This window comes from Myotis myotis, unplaced genomic scaffold (genome assembly GCF_014108235.1).
Source record: "Myotis myotis isolate mMyoMyo1 unplaced genomic scaffold, mMyoMyo1.p scaffold_m19_p_1, whole genome shotgun sequence".
Classification (NCBI taxonomy): Eukaryota; Metazoa; Chordata; class Mammalia; order Chiroptera; family Vespertilionidae; genus Myotis; species Myotis myotis.
Genome location: NW_023416313.1, coordinates 196,544,072 through 196,557,499, shown reverse-complemented (window position 1 = coordinate 196,557,499; position 13,428 = coordinate 196,544,072). Strand labels below are relative to the sequence as shown.

General features: G+C 39.8%; 1 protein-coding gene across 12 annotated transcripts in view; it reads right to left on the bottom strand.

The window, feature by feature from the left end:
* Nucleotides 1–13,428, bottom strand: part of FUT8 (fucosyltransferase 8) — a 228,120-nt gene that overhangs the window by 189,693 nt on the left and 24,999 nt on the right. For 4 of the 12 annotated variants that reach the window (XM_036310084.1, XM_036310092.1, XM_036310022.1 and 1 more), the window contains exons 2-3: nt 5,043–5,078; nt 2,076–2,156 (exon numbers count right to left, since the gene is read on the bottom strand). The exons of 2 other annotated variants lie outside the window; for them this stretch is intronic. The gene's annotated coding sequence lies outside the window, so the exon portion shown is untranslated. Of the gene's footprint in view, nt 1–2,075; nt 2,157–4,975; nt 5,196–10,376; nt 10,555–13,428 lie in introns of all 12 variants that reach the window. 6 more of the 12 variants (XM_036310074.1, XM_036310038.1, XM_036310048.1 and 3 more) reach the window with 4 other exon arrangements.

Sequence of the window (13,428 nt, the reverse complement as noted above, 5' to 3'; positions counted from 1 at the left end):
AGAGCCGCAGGGCGATCAGGGGGTTGGGGAGCTCCTCCCCCTATCAGGCACAGAGCAGGGCCAATCAGGGGGCTGGGGCACCGCCCCCTGTCACACACAGAGCAGGGCCCGTGGCAGGGGGTGGGGCGCCGCACCCTGTCACACACAGAGCAGGGCCGATCAGGGGGTTGGGGCGCCGCATGCTGTCATACACAGAGCAGGGCCGATCAGGGGGTTGGGGCACTGCACGCTGTCACACACAGAGCCGCAGGGTGATCAGGGGTTTGGGGAGCTCCCCCCTATCAGGCACAGAGCAGGGTGGATAGGGAAGTTGTGGCCCCTCCCCCTGTCACACACAGAGCTGCAGGGCCATCAGGGGGTTTGGGCGCTGCCCCCTGTCACGCTGATCCTGGTGCTGGGAGGCATATTATCCTTTTACTATATAGGATAGAGGCATGGTGCATGGGTGGGGGCCGGCTGGTTTGCCCTGAAGGGTGTCCTGGATCAGGGTGGGGGTCCCCACTGGGGTGCCTGGCCAGTCTTGGTGAGGAGCTGAGGGCTGTTTTCAGGCTGGCGGGTGACTGAAGCTCCCAACTCCTCCTTTTTTTTTTTTTATTCTGGGCCAGCTTTAGCTCTGGCTCCAGCTCTGAGGCCTCTGCTGCTGAAAGCAGGTATCTGGTTTGTTTGTGTTCTATAATCGAAACACTGTATCAACTCCAGCTCTGAGATCCCGGCTCGCTGAAAGCAGGTTTCTGGGGTTTTGTTTAGCTTCTATATTTGTAACTATGTTTCAAACTCGAAGCTCAGAGGCCTGCAAGGCAGGCGGGGAACGTTGGTTTCCTCCGTCACTGAAGCAAGCAAGCCTCATGTTAGCTTCCAGCTGCCTGGCTGCCAGCCGCCATCTTGGCTGGAAGTTAATTTGCATATCACCCTGATTAGCCAATGGGAAGGGTAGCAGATGTATGGCTAATTACCATGTTTCTCTTTTATTAGATAGGATTCTTTTTAATCCTCATTACAATCCTTGGATAAATATTCTTATGTTCATTCTTCATATGGGAAATCAGAAAGTTAGATAGTAAATTTTATATGTTATCATATTTTATTACAATAAAAAAAAGTATGATTGCAATAATCACCAAAAACTAGAAACTCCCCCAAATGTCCATCAGCTGGTGAATGGTAAAGCTAGCTGTAGTATAGCCACACAGAACACTACTCAGTAATAAAATAAAATAAAGAATTACTAGTATGCACAACATGGATCAAATTCATTATGCTAAGTGAAAGAAGCCATATTTTAAAAGCTACATACTAAATGATTCCATTTAAATGACATATTGGAAAAGATAAACTATAGGAACAAAAAATAACACATCAGTGGTTGCTGGGGATTGAGATGGACATAAGTGAATTTAGAAGATTATGGTGATGATTATACATTTGTCAAAACTCAGACTGAACACTAAATACAAATAAATAAAAAATTTAATGTATGACTGAAATCTATACAGGAATGAAACCTTTAAAAGTCAGCTACTGTCAAAAATTTTAAGATGAGCCCTGGCCAGTGTGGCTCAGTTGGTTGAGCATCACCCCATGCCCTGAAAGGTTGTTGGTTCAATTTCCAATCCAGGCACATATCCAGGTTGTGGGTTCGATCCCTGGTGGGGATGTGTATGAGAGGCAGCCGATTGATGTTTTTCTCTCTCTTTCCCTCTCCCTTCCTCCCTCTCTAAACATCAATAAAAGTATTTTTTTTATTTTTTAAGATGAGTTATTTTCAGCACCAAATACACCACACAACACCAAAAATACAATGTACCATATTCACCCACAACTTGTTTCATCCAGCCCCTTACTTTAAAATACAAAACTATTACTTAGTAAGTAAAATGTTTTTCATTATATGCACCGCACATCTCACATAGTAGGTAGTCAGAAAATGTTAACTAATACACAATAGGGTTTCGATCCACTTGGCCTTTCTACTTCAATGGTACATACATATGTAGCTTCAAACACAAAATTATTCATTTCTCAAAATATTAACATATACATGGCATAGGAAAGTGCTGTGCATAAAGTGTACTAACCTGAATTTGTTCAATTAATCAATAAGGGCAACAGAGCATGTTGTCTTGTGTCAAGAGAGCTCTCTTAGCAAAAGCTGTGATCTAGAATAAAAGAAAAATAGACAAAATTCAGCCCTACTCAAATTTTAGCCTTATTATATATAGCTTTTTTTAATCTCTCTTTTTTCTTTCCTTATGTAGTGAGTCATGACATGTAAAATGTTTGTACATTCAATTTTTTTGCAAGCAGTGCTTTTCATATCTCAATAAGGAATGAATGGACTTTCATTTTGCAAATTACAGTTAAATGCAGTAACATTCAGTATTTTAATCTGTTTCATAGTTCACCTTAAAATAAGTCGACACCTATAAAACTTGCTTTGTGAACATGAAATTCTTTCATTTTGTCTACTTTTTAAAATATAGAGCAATCTGAAAGGTCTATCCTTTCAAATTAATGTTAAAATTTTTCTACATCCCCACACTCCGATTAGCTGTGCACCCTAATTTCTGACTATCTTCTACACAAACTTCCATTCAAGTCAATTTAATTTGCTTGCTTTCCACAGAGAACTTTATCATTCTCAGCTGTCACCCTATAACACACCATTCCTTCTTTTTAGAACAAAGACTTTTTCTCCCTTATCCTCTTTGTCAATCAATGCACATCAGTCAACTTTCTCAAAATCCAGCCCCTCCCTTCCTTCCTGAGCTGATATGATCATTCTGTGTACTCCATTAATCCTTGCTGGAATATTTTGCTACATTATATATGTATAATCTCATTTGATTAGTGGACCTATCTCCTATTTTTTGTCTTGCTATCTCTCCATTGTCTAAGTATAATACCCATCAACAAATTTTATCTAGGCCTCTCATATTTACTATGGCCTAGCCAAATAGTATTATTAAACTGAAGCATTTGTAACTAAGATACTTTTTTCTCACAAACCATTTTCAGTGTTCAAGGCCAGGAATATTATTTTTTAATTGTGCTTAGTTTGTTAACCTGAAAACGGACTATAAACATATTACACTAGTTAAATTTTTACATTTATACCATCATAAAAGAACAGTTATCAAATTAATTTACATTTTAAGTTTTCTACTTCACTTTCATTTGAAATAACCTTGTAGCTCAGTATTGGCCATTGATAAGCTATATTTGAATTTCAGAAGTATACAATTTAAAACTTTTCTATTTTGCCCTGGCTGGTGTGGCTCAGTTGGTTGAGCTTTGTCTCCTGTACCGTGAGGTGGCAGATTCAATTCCAGGGTCAGAGCATATCCTGGGTTGTGAGCTCAATCACCAGTAGGGGGCATGTACGAGGCAGCCAATGGATGTCATCAATGTTTCCCTCTCTCCCTCTCCCTTCCTCTCACTCTCTCTAAAATCAATAAAAACGTATTTTTTAAAATGTTTATTATTTCATAACAGGAAATAAAAATTTAACCAACAACCCCATAAAGTAAGACTTCCTGCCAAAGCAAACACTATTATATAAAATAATTTGAAAAATAAATAGCACATTATTTTATTCATTGTTTTTACTTCCACTGATATATAGGACTTAATAAATGTTTTTATATGCACTGTAAAAATGGGGAAAAATAAAACAAGCCATCCTCAATTAATATAGCCAAAGAGATATTAAAATATATTATCATACCTATTTTCTATGAGCCTTTTAAAACATAATTCTATGCTGTAACTCAGTAAAATGATAACTATTATGCATGTCAAATTGGTAAAGAACTAACTGCAAGGAATTAAGGATCTAATGGTATGCTACTGAGTGTTTAATGTGTACCAAATGCCTTAACTAAGCACTTTACATGGGCTACTATTAAATCATTTAAAATCTCATAACCATCCTGTAATTATCATCTCCATGTTACAGTTGAAGAAACAAATTCAGTTAATAAATGGTGGAGTTGGAATTTGAACTCAGATCTGACTCCAAAACCCTAGTTTTTTCCAATCTACCAAGTTACCATCTAGATTAAAAGTTAATTTTCAATCATTCATTAATAAAATATCAATAATAGTACCATTCAGTCCCAGTTACACACAAAAATGTAAATTACCTGCAGTGCATAGCCTAACCCGAATCTCAGATATGTAATCCCTGATGGCTACAAGCTAGTAAATGTGCTGAACATTTCATGCTTGGCATCTGACAAGCAATGAGGATCTCATATATAAAAATAGGCAGGCCACCATGAATGAATAGGTGATTCCAAAACCTATTCAGAATTCAGAATGCACTTTCCTTTTATACAAAAGCAATGCTAAAAATGGTAATTCTGTTCCCAGACCAGCCCACATTTAAATAGTAATTCATCAACTATATCTAGCTACCATTTATAAATACAGGAAAGTGTGTGTGTGTGTGTGTGTGTGTGTGTGTGTGTGTGTGTGTGTGCGCGCGCGCGCGCGCACGTGCCCATGTGTGGGGGTGGAGGAAGGTAGTAATATTCTGAGTTCCAAACTGAGATCTCAAAAATATATTTGACTCCTTGTTTGTCAGTGAGAACAGAGATGTCCCTGACACCCATCGTAGCATTGCAGCCTTGCAGAGAGGCAGGTTTTCAGCAAATGTAAGATTAATTAATAGTACTTGTTGGGAAATCTGATCACATAAGAGAAAGCATTCCTCTACATAGGAATCACTCACTCCCTCCGCAAATTCTATTCTATAGAGCCCTTAAATCAAAGGCTATTCGATAACAAAATAGCAGGTGAGGAGAGTATTCTATGAAAGTATACTAAGTCATAAATAAAAGAAAAAATTTTAGAATATCACTACTTTGCAACCCCCAATGAATTATTGGTTCTAGGCATTAAATATCGATAATTCTTAATATCACATACACACACACACACACACACAAAAAAAAAAAAAAAAAAAAAAAAAAACCTCAATGCAGATATCAAGTGTCTCCACACAATACAATCTACATACGGTCCTGACAAAGAAATCACACCTGATTCTGATCAAGCCTCTGGATCCTCAGGAAAATCTGCAGGACACACAGAGAATAGAGTGACACGCTGAATTACACCATTAGTATGCAATCAGCAGAATCCAAATTGTAGGAAGTTTGACAAGTCAAATAGTCCAGGGCTCAATAGCTAAACTATAGGGAAAAGAACGAGATGAGAAGGGGGGACTTACAGATTAAAAGGCAGTTATGACTGGGATGAGTACAAGGAAAGCTGTTGGGGCAGCTGACAAAGAAGTTCTGCTTCTTGACCTGGATGGTTGTTATAATTGTATTCACTTTATAATACATTAAGTACATTTGTTTTGTGTGGTTTTCTAAATATGTGCTTTATTTTACAATAAAATGTATTGTTTTTTAAAAAAGAGAGAGAGAGAATTCTGAGTCTAACAGAAATAGTTGAAATTCCAGCTCTATCGCATTCTTGTGTGATCCTAGGCAAGACATCTAATACCTCTATGCTTCAGCTTTCTCATGTGTAAGATAGGGAAAATAATACCTAGCCATAATTATGAGCAAAGTATAGTTAAAAATGTTTAGCAAGGTGATCACTGGACAATATTATTTCAATAAATGACAATTATTATCTATTCAAAAATGTGAAGTTGTACAGGGTGACCACTCAAATTCTTTGTACAAAATGATTATAGTACTAATTCTTTTAATGTAAAAGATTTTTGGCATTATCAGTCACTCTGCATGTAAATCCTTAAAGTTAAAAGATCTAACAGGAAAAACATCAGAAAGCACTAACATAATATTATTTAGACCAGCCGTGGGCAAACTACGGCCCGCGGGCCCGGCCCGTTTGAAATGAATAAAACTAAAAAAAAAAAAAAAGACCGTACCCTTTTATGTAATGATGTTTACTTTGAATTTATATTAGTTCACACAAATACTCCATCCATGCTTTTGTTCCGGCCCTCCGCTCCAGTTTAAGAACCCATTGTGACCCTCGAGTCAAAAAGTTTGCCCACCCCTGATTTAGACAATAGTCAGACCAAATCCTTAAAAAGCAGACCTATATATACATCTTTGGTTTTACTTTTTTAAATTAACATACAGTAAAATCGACTTTTGGGGGAAGAGGGAGTATACAGTTCTATGAATTTCAACACATGTATAAACCTGTGTAACCACCACCATACTCAGGATACAGAATAGTTACATCACACCAAAAAACTCCCTCGTGCTATCTCTATAGCCCACCCTCTCCCCACTCATCACTTCTGAACCAGTGATCTGTTCTTCAACACTATGGGTTTATATTTTCAAAAATGTCATATAAATGGAATCAGTGAGATTTGACAATAGGAATAGAGCTGCTATAAACATTCAGGTACTAGTTTCTGAGGTAACACAGTCCCATTTTTCTTGAGCAAATACCTACAGGTGGGATTTCTGGGTTTTATACTAAATATGATTAACTTTATAAGACACTACCAAACTGTTATCCAAAGTAGCCATACAATTTTGCATTCCCATCAGCAACGTGTAAGGGTTTAAGTTGCTTCGTTTCCTTGCCAGTTTGGTATTGTCAAAGTTTTTTTTTTTATTGTTTTTGTTTTGCTATTCTAATAGGTACATAGTGGTATCTCTTTGTGGTTTTAATTGGCATTTCCCTAATGGCTAATGATGCTAATATACTCAGGATTTTTTTTCTAATGTATTTAATTCAACTTGTTAAAGGACTATGTTTAGTATTTTAGCACTCGCCCTATTAATGGAATGAAATAGTTTAATAATCAAAACTAAATATGATGTCTTTTCAGAATCATTTATAACACTGAAGATTTCAAATTGGCTTCACAAGCAATAGCAAAGTTTATGCAAACATTTTCAACTCATTGGGTATAAAATGTATTCAAATAAATTCAACTTGCATTAAATTGAGTTTTTGTAGCTTTTTAATTAATAAAATTTCAGGAAATTAAATAGCTTCTTTTTCAACATCCACAAAATAACCTAAGCATAATATTATCACTCAACATTTACTGAGTGCTTGTTTTGTGCTAGGCAATATGCTAGAGCTTAACTATACAAATATTACTAAGTCAAATAACCTATTCTCCAACAGTTTATATTATTGTATTTTTCATCATTTTAAAAAATTAACTACTTTCTTAGGTTTTTAAATAGCCTTTCTTTTAGAACAGTTTTACATTGTTCCAATATACTGCCCTCTCATCAGTTTCCCTTCCTATTAACATCTTAGATTAATATGGTATATTTGTTAAAATTAACAAACCAATATTAATATATTATTAATAAAGTGCATAGTTTATTCATATTTCCTTAGTTTGATCCAGGAGATAGATAGATAGATAGATAGATAGATAGATATATAAACTTATATATAATTTTTTTTAATTTCAAAGAGAGGAAGGGGAAGGGAAGGAGAGATAGAAAATCAATGATGAGCGAATCATTGATCAGCTGCCTCCTGCATGCCCCTTACTAGAGGTGGAGCCCACAACCCTGGTTATGTGCCCTGATGGAGAATTTAACCATGACCTCCTGGTTCCTGGGTCAAGGCTCAACCGCTGAGCCACACCAGACAGGCCCTCATTATATTTAGTTGTCATGTCTCTTTAGGTTCCCCTTGGCTATGACAGTTTTTCAGTCTTGTGTTTGCCAGGCCTTCTTGTCTTTCCTCCTCCTCCTCTTTATTGACAAGAGTTTGTTTTTGCCTATTTCATATTCCTTCCCTATTTCTCTAGTTAATAATACAGTAGTCCTCATGGGATACATGCCAAGACCCCTAGTAGATGCCTAAAACTACAGATAGTACCAAACCCTACTTACACTATGTTTCTTTCTATACATACATACCTCTGAAGTTTAATTTATAAATTTGGCACTGTAAGACATTAGCAACAATCTACACTAATGAAAGAGAAACATGCAAATTAACCATCACTCCGTCACTCCACTACACCCACCAGCCAATCAGAGCGACTATGCAAATTAACCCAACAAAGATGGTGGTTAATTTGCATACGCAGGCAAGGAGCGAAGACTGAAGACAACTGAAGATGGCGGCGGCCACGGAGCTGGAGCGAGCAGGAGGCTTGGGCTGCTCCTGGCGACAGAGGAAGCCAAGCTTCCTGCCGGCCCTGTACTCCGCTCAAGGAGGGGCTGTGGGCCTGGGTCCCCGGGGGTGACCCACGTCACCAGCCTGCCCTGGGCTCTGATCAAGGAGCTGGGGGAAAAAAAAAGGAGGAGCTGGGAGCAGCCAGAACAAAGAAGCCAAGCCTCACTGCTGCAGTCAGACCAAAGGCCTGGGTCCCAGGTGCCAGAGGAAAACTGGTGCTGGCAGCCAGGGGAAGGAAGGCCTATTGCGCGAATCTTTGTGTAACGAGCCACTAGTCCTATATAATAAAAGGCTAATATGCAAGTCGACTGAATGGCGGAACGACTGGTCACTATGGTGAGCATTGACCACCAGAGGGCAGACACTCAACACAGGAGCTGCCCCCTGATAATCAGTGCATTCCCACAAGGGGAGCACCACTTAGCCAGAAGCCAGGCTCATGGCTTGTAAGCTCAGTGGTGGTGGTGGGAGCCTCTCCCACCTCCGCAGCAGTGCTAAGGATGTCCGACTGATGGTTTAGGCCCCCGGGGAGCATGCCTAAGCTGTCAGTCAGACATCCCCTGAGGGCTCCTGGACTTGAGAGAGTGCAGGCCGGGCTGAGGAACCCCCCCGCCAGTGCACAAATATCATGCACCAGGCCTCTAGTCTATATATATATAAAAGCTTAAGCAACCGTTACGACCAGTCGACCAAACGACTGGTCGCTATGACTCACACTGACCACCAGGGGGCAGACGCTCAACGCAGGAGCTGCCCCCTGGTGGTCAGTAAGCTCCCACAGCCAACCTCCCACAACCGGTCAACCTCCCGCAGTCCCTCCCCCAGCCGACTAGGTGGTCAGTGCGCTCCCACAACCTCCCTTGGTCCCTCGCCCTGGCCATCCGGCCCTGCCCCGATAAGGACTGGGAGAGATGGCCCCGATCGCCGGACAGGCCGAGGGACCCCACCCATGCACAAACTCGTGCACCGGGCCTCTAGTAACTAATAATCAAGTAGAATTATAACAATATACTGTAATAAAGTTATGTGAATACGGGCTCTCTCTCTCTCAAAATACAGTCATGTATGTCTTAACAATGAAGATACATTCTGAGAAATACATTATTAGGTGATTATGTTGTTGTGGGAACATCATTGAGTGCACTCACACAACCTAGATTATATAGCCTACTACACACCAAAGCTATATATATGGTCTGCTCCTAGGTTACAAACCTGTGAAGCATGTTACTGTAGTGAATAAATAATTTAGGCAATTATACACAACCAGAGGCCTGATGCACGAAGATTCGTGCAAGAACAGGCCTTCCTTCTCCTGGCTGCCGGCACTGACTTCTCTCCGGCACCCGGAACCCGGGCCTTCACTCTGGCCACTGCCTTCCACCTTCACTCCAGCCCACCCTCCTGTAGCTCCCTCCACACCCCGCTCCCCCCTGCAACATAGCAGGCATCCCGCCCAGCCCCGGCCGCTCCGTGCCTGCGTGCACGTGCTGCCAAGAGGCCTGGAGCAGCCGGGGCAGGGCGGAACACCTGCGTCGTTGCCATGGCAATGATGCAAGCATCCCGGCCCGGCCATTGCCATCTTTGTCATGTCAATTTGCATATTCCCTCCTTATTGGCTGTGGGTGCCACCATCTTTGTCACAGAGTGATGGTTAATTTGCATATTCTGTCTTTATTAGATAGGATGGTATTTGGGTATCTAAACATATATAAACATTATAAAGTACAGTAAAAATATAGTGCAAAAATTTAAAAATGGTATGCCTGTATGGAGCATTTACCATAAAGGGAGCATGGAGAACTAGAAGTTGCACTAGGTAAGTCAGTGAGTGAGTAGTGAGTGAATGTGAAGGCCTAGGACATTACTGTACACTACTGTAGACTTTCTAAAACTGTACACTTAGGCTACACTAAATTAAACTTTTTCATTTTTCTTTTTTCAAAAGTAAATTAACCTAAGCTTACTGTAACTTTTTTACTTTATAAACTTCAATTTTTAAACTTTTGATTGTTTTTAAAATAAAGCATAGCTTAAAATGCAAAACTCGTGCAGATTTACAAAAATAATTTCTTTATATCCTTATTCTATAAGCTTTTTCCTATTTTTAAAATTTTTAATTTGTTTTGCTTTTTAAACATTTTTGTTAAAAACTAAGACACAAACACACACATTAGCCTAGGCTTACACAGACTCAGGCTCACCAGTATCACGTCTCTCACCTCTACATCTCCCACTAGAAGACCGTAAGGGGCAGTAACACGTAGGGAGCTGACATCTCCTATGACAGCAATGCCTTCTTCTAGAGTCCATCTCCCAAGGACTCCTCTTGAGGAGGTGTCATTCTTTTCAGAAATATATCCACAGTGGTTTACACAGTTACTTTTTTTCATCATATATCTGTTTGTAAGCAGACAATACAGCACAAGAATTTCTCTTTATTAATGTAAACCTTTTGGTTAGAAGTACATGTTTTCAAACTTTTTAAGGACCCTGGTTGAGATCTTCAAAGTTTCTGCTAAACCATCCACCATGAGTTTTCTTGAGGGTTCTTTCTTTTCTTCTCCTGCAGTTTACTTTTCTCTTGCATTTTCATCAGCTATGTGTTCCTATTCCAATTCCAACAACTCCTCAATTCCTCAGAAACCACCCTAGGAGCTCCTCAATGTCATCCTCATGCACACCAGGTTAAAGTTATTTGCCATCTCAACCACAGCCTTGTTGACTTTTTACAACTTCCTCATCCTTGGAAAAATCTTGTAAAGTCATAGATTAACCTCATGGGTGTCTTCTTCCAGCTGCCATTCATACACTCTTTGGAGACATCACGCTAAGCCCAAACAAGGATCTTTTTTTTTTAATATGTATTTTTATAGATTTCAGAGAGGAATAGAGAGATAGAAACATCAATGATGAGAGAGAATCATTGACTGGCTGCCTCCTGCACGCCCCACACTGGGGATCGAGACTGCAACGCAGGCAATTGCCTGACTGGGAATCAAACTGTGATCTCCTGGTTCATAGGTCGACACTCAATCACTGGGCCATACCAGCTGGGCCCAAGCAAGGCTCTTGATGCAGTCATAGATGATGTAATCCTTTTAGAACTGTATCAATGTCTTCTCAGTGTCTTCATCAGTTGAGATGCAGCAACTGCCTGGGCAAAGATCCTCCCCAGGTAACAGGACTTAAACGCTACTATACTAATAACTCCTTGATCTATTAGTTGGATCAAAGAGATAGTGTCTGAAGGTTGAAAGATCAATTTGGTTTTGGGTGATTACCAATAAAAGGAGGATGTCCAGGAGCACTGTCACCAATAAGCAAAATCTTAAAAGGAATGTCATTCTCCAAACAGTACTCCATTTCACTAGCATAGCAATTCAGCAAAGTATCTTGGAGGAGTAGTCAAATCATCCATGACTTCTTATTGCTCCTATAGTACACTGGCAGTGTGTGCTTACTGAGGTTCTTAACATTACGGACAGATCGCTAGAAGTCTCCTGTTTTCTGTTCTAAGGCTTGTGGCCAATCAGGAGAAATCTTTAAAAAGATATTAGCTTGTAAGAACATGTAATAAGTAACTTCAAAATGCAATGGGTATTTAATTTTAAAGCGTGCCTTTAACATTTATGTAAAACATTTTTTGTACTCGTTCAATAGAAACTTATCTGGCCACTGGGTAAAGCTAACATTAAAACTACTAGTCCGCAATGTGTTAAAGGTCCTGGGGTTCTCACTGTGCCAGATCACAAAGGGTTTCAATTTGCAGCCTGCAAGACAGCCACTAAGCAAGACTATTACCCTGTCCTTCAGACCCTTGAAACCTGGCACTGATTAGGCCTCCTTATGGATGCAAGTTCTTTCAAGCATCTGTTTTGGAATAGGAAGGTTTCATCCATATTGAGTATTTGCTCTCAGAGTAATTTTCCTCCACAAAATTTTTAGCGTTTCCAAAAAATTTTTTTTTCAAATTTTATTTATTGATTTTTAGAGAGAGAGAAAGGGAGCAAGAGAAGAGAAATACCGATTTGTTGTTGCACTTATTTATGCATTCATTGGTTGATTATATGTGCCTGAACTGGGACTAAACCCGCAATCCTGCCAGGGGTCCTCAAACTACGGCCCGCGGGCCACATGCGGCCCGCCTAAAACATTTATCTGGCCCGCCGGGTATTTTTGCCGCCGCTGCCTGTCCTGCTTTGCAGCCGACTCGTCCCGGGCCCACAGTGCGCATGTGTGGAATGTCGGAGGGACAGTGAACTGGCCCCCTGTTTAAAAAGTTTGAGAACCTCTAACCAACTGAGCTACCTAGTCAGGGCACAAAAATTTTTTAGTTGCCTTCATGAGAGCATTTAGAGATTCACCACTCACTTTCACATTCTGTAATGAATAACAATGCTTTAATCATTTAAAGCACCCACAACTAGCAGTAAATTCAACATCATAGTCAGATCCAGCCTTTCTTTCAACATCATGAATAAATTTTTTGCTTTGCCCATGATTGTCATGGTGCTGAGAGGAATAGGCTTCTATTTAGGTCATTAGAAATTTCTCCATGCCTGAAACAGGCCCTTCTTGAATCTTTGTTCCTCTCATTGCCTTAAGCAGATCCTTAAACAGATATGCCTGACTGGCTCGTAATAACCATCACTGATTTTCTACCTTTGGAGTCCTTAATCACTTTGAATTTCATTTCCAATTCAATCATTCAACAAGGCCTCTTACTGGAAGCACTAGTAGTGGATTTTCCATGCTTAGGGACCATGATGAACAAAACAACACAAGATTAAATCAAGCACAAGAGAAAATGATGCAATAAGTTGATGGTAAACACAAGATGTATGACACTGCGGCTGGCGTAACATGGCATACTATTATACAGAAAACTTTTTTTTATTAAGTAGAAAGAGTACACTCTAAAATAACAATAAAAAGTATAGTACATAGCCCTGGCCCCTGTGGCTCAATTGGTTGGGCGTGTCCTGTGCACCAAAATGTTGCCAGTTTGATTCCCGGTCAGGGCACATGTCCAGGTTTTGCCAGGTAAGGACATGGAGGAGGCAGCTGATGGATGTTGCTCTCTCATTTTGATGTTTCTTTCTCTCTCTCTCTCTCTCTCTCCCTCCCTCCCTCCCTCTCTAAAAATCAATAAAAAAATTTTCTTTTTAAATAAAAAAAATTTTTTTAAGTATTGTATGATAAATTCATAAACCATTAACAGTCATTTCTTATCAAGTACTATACATAATGGTCTGTGCTATAATTTAATAC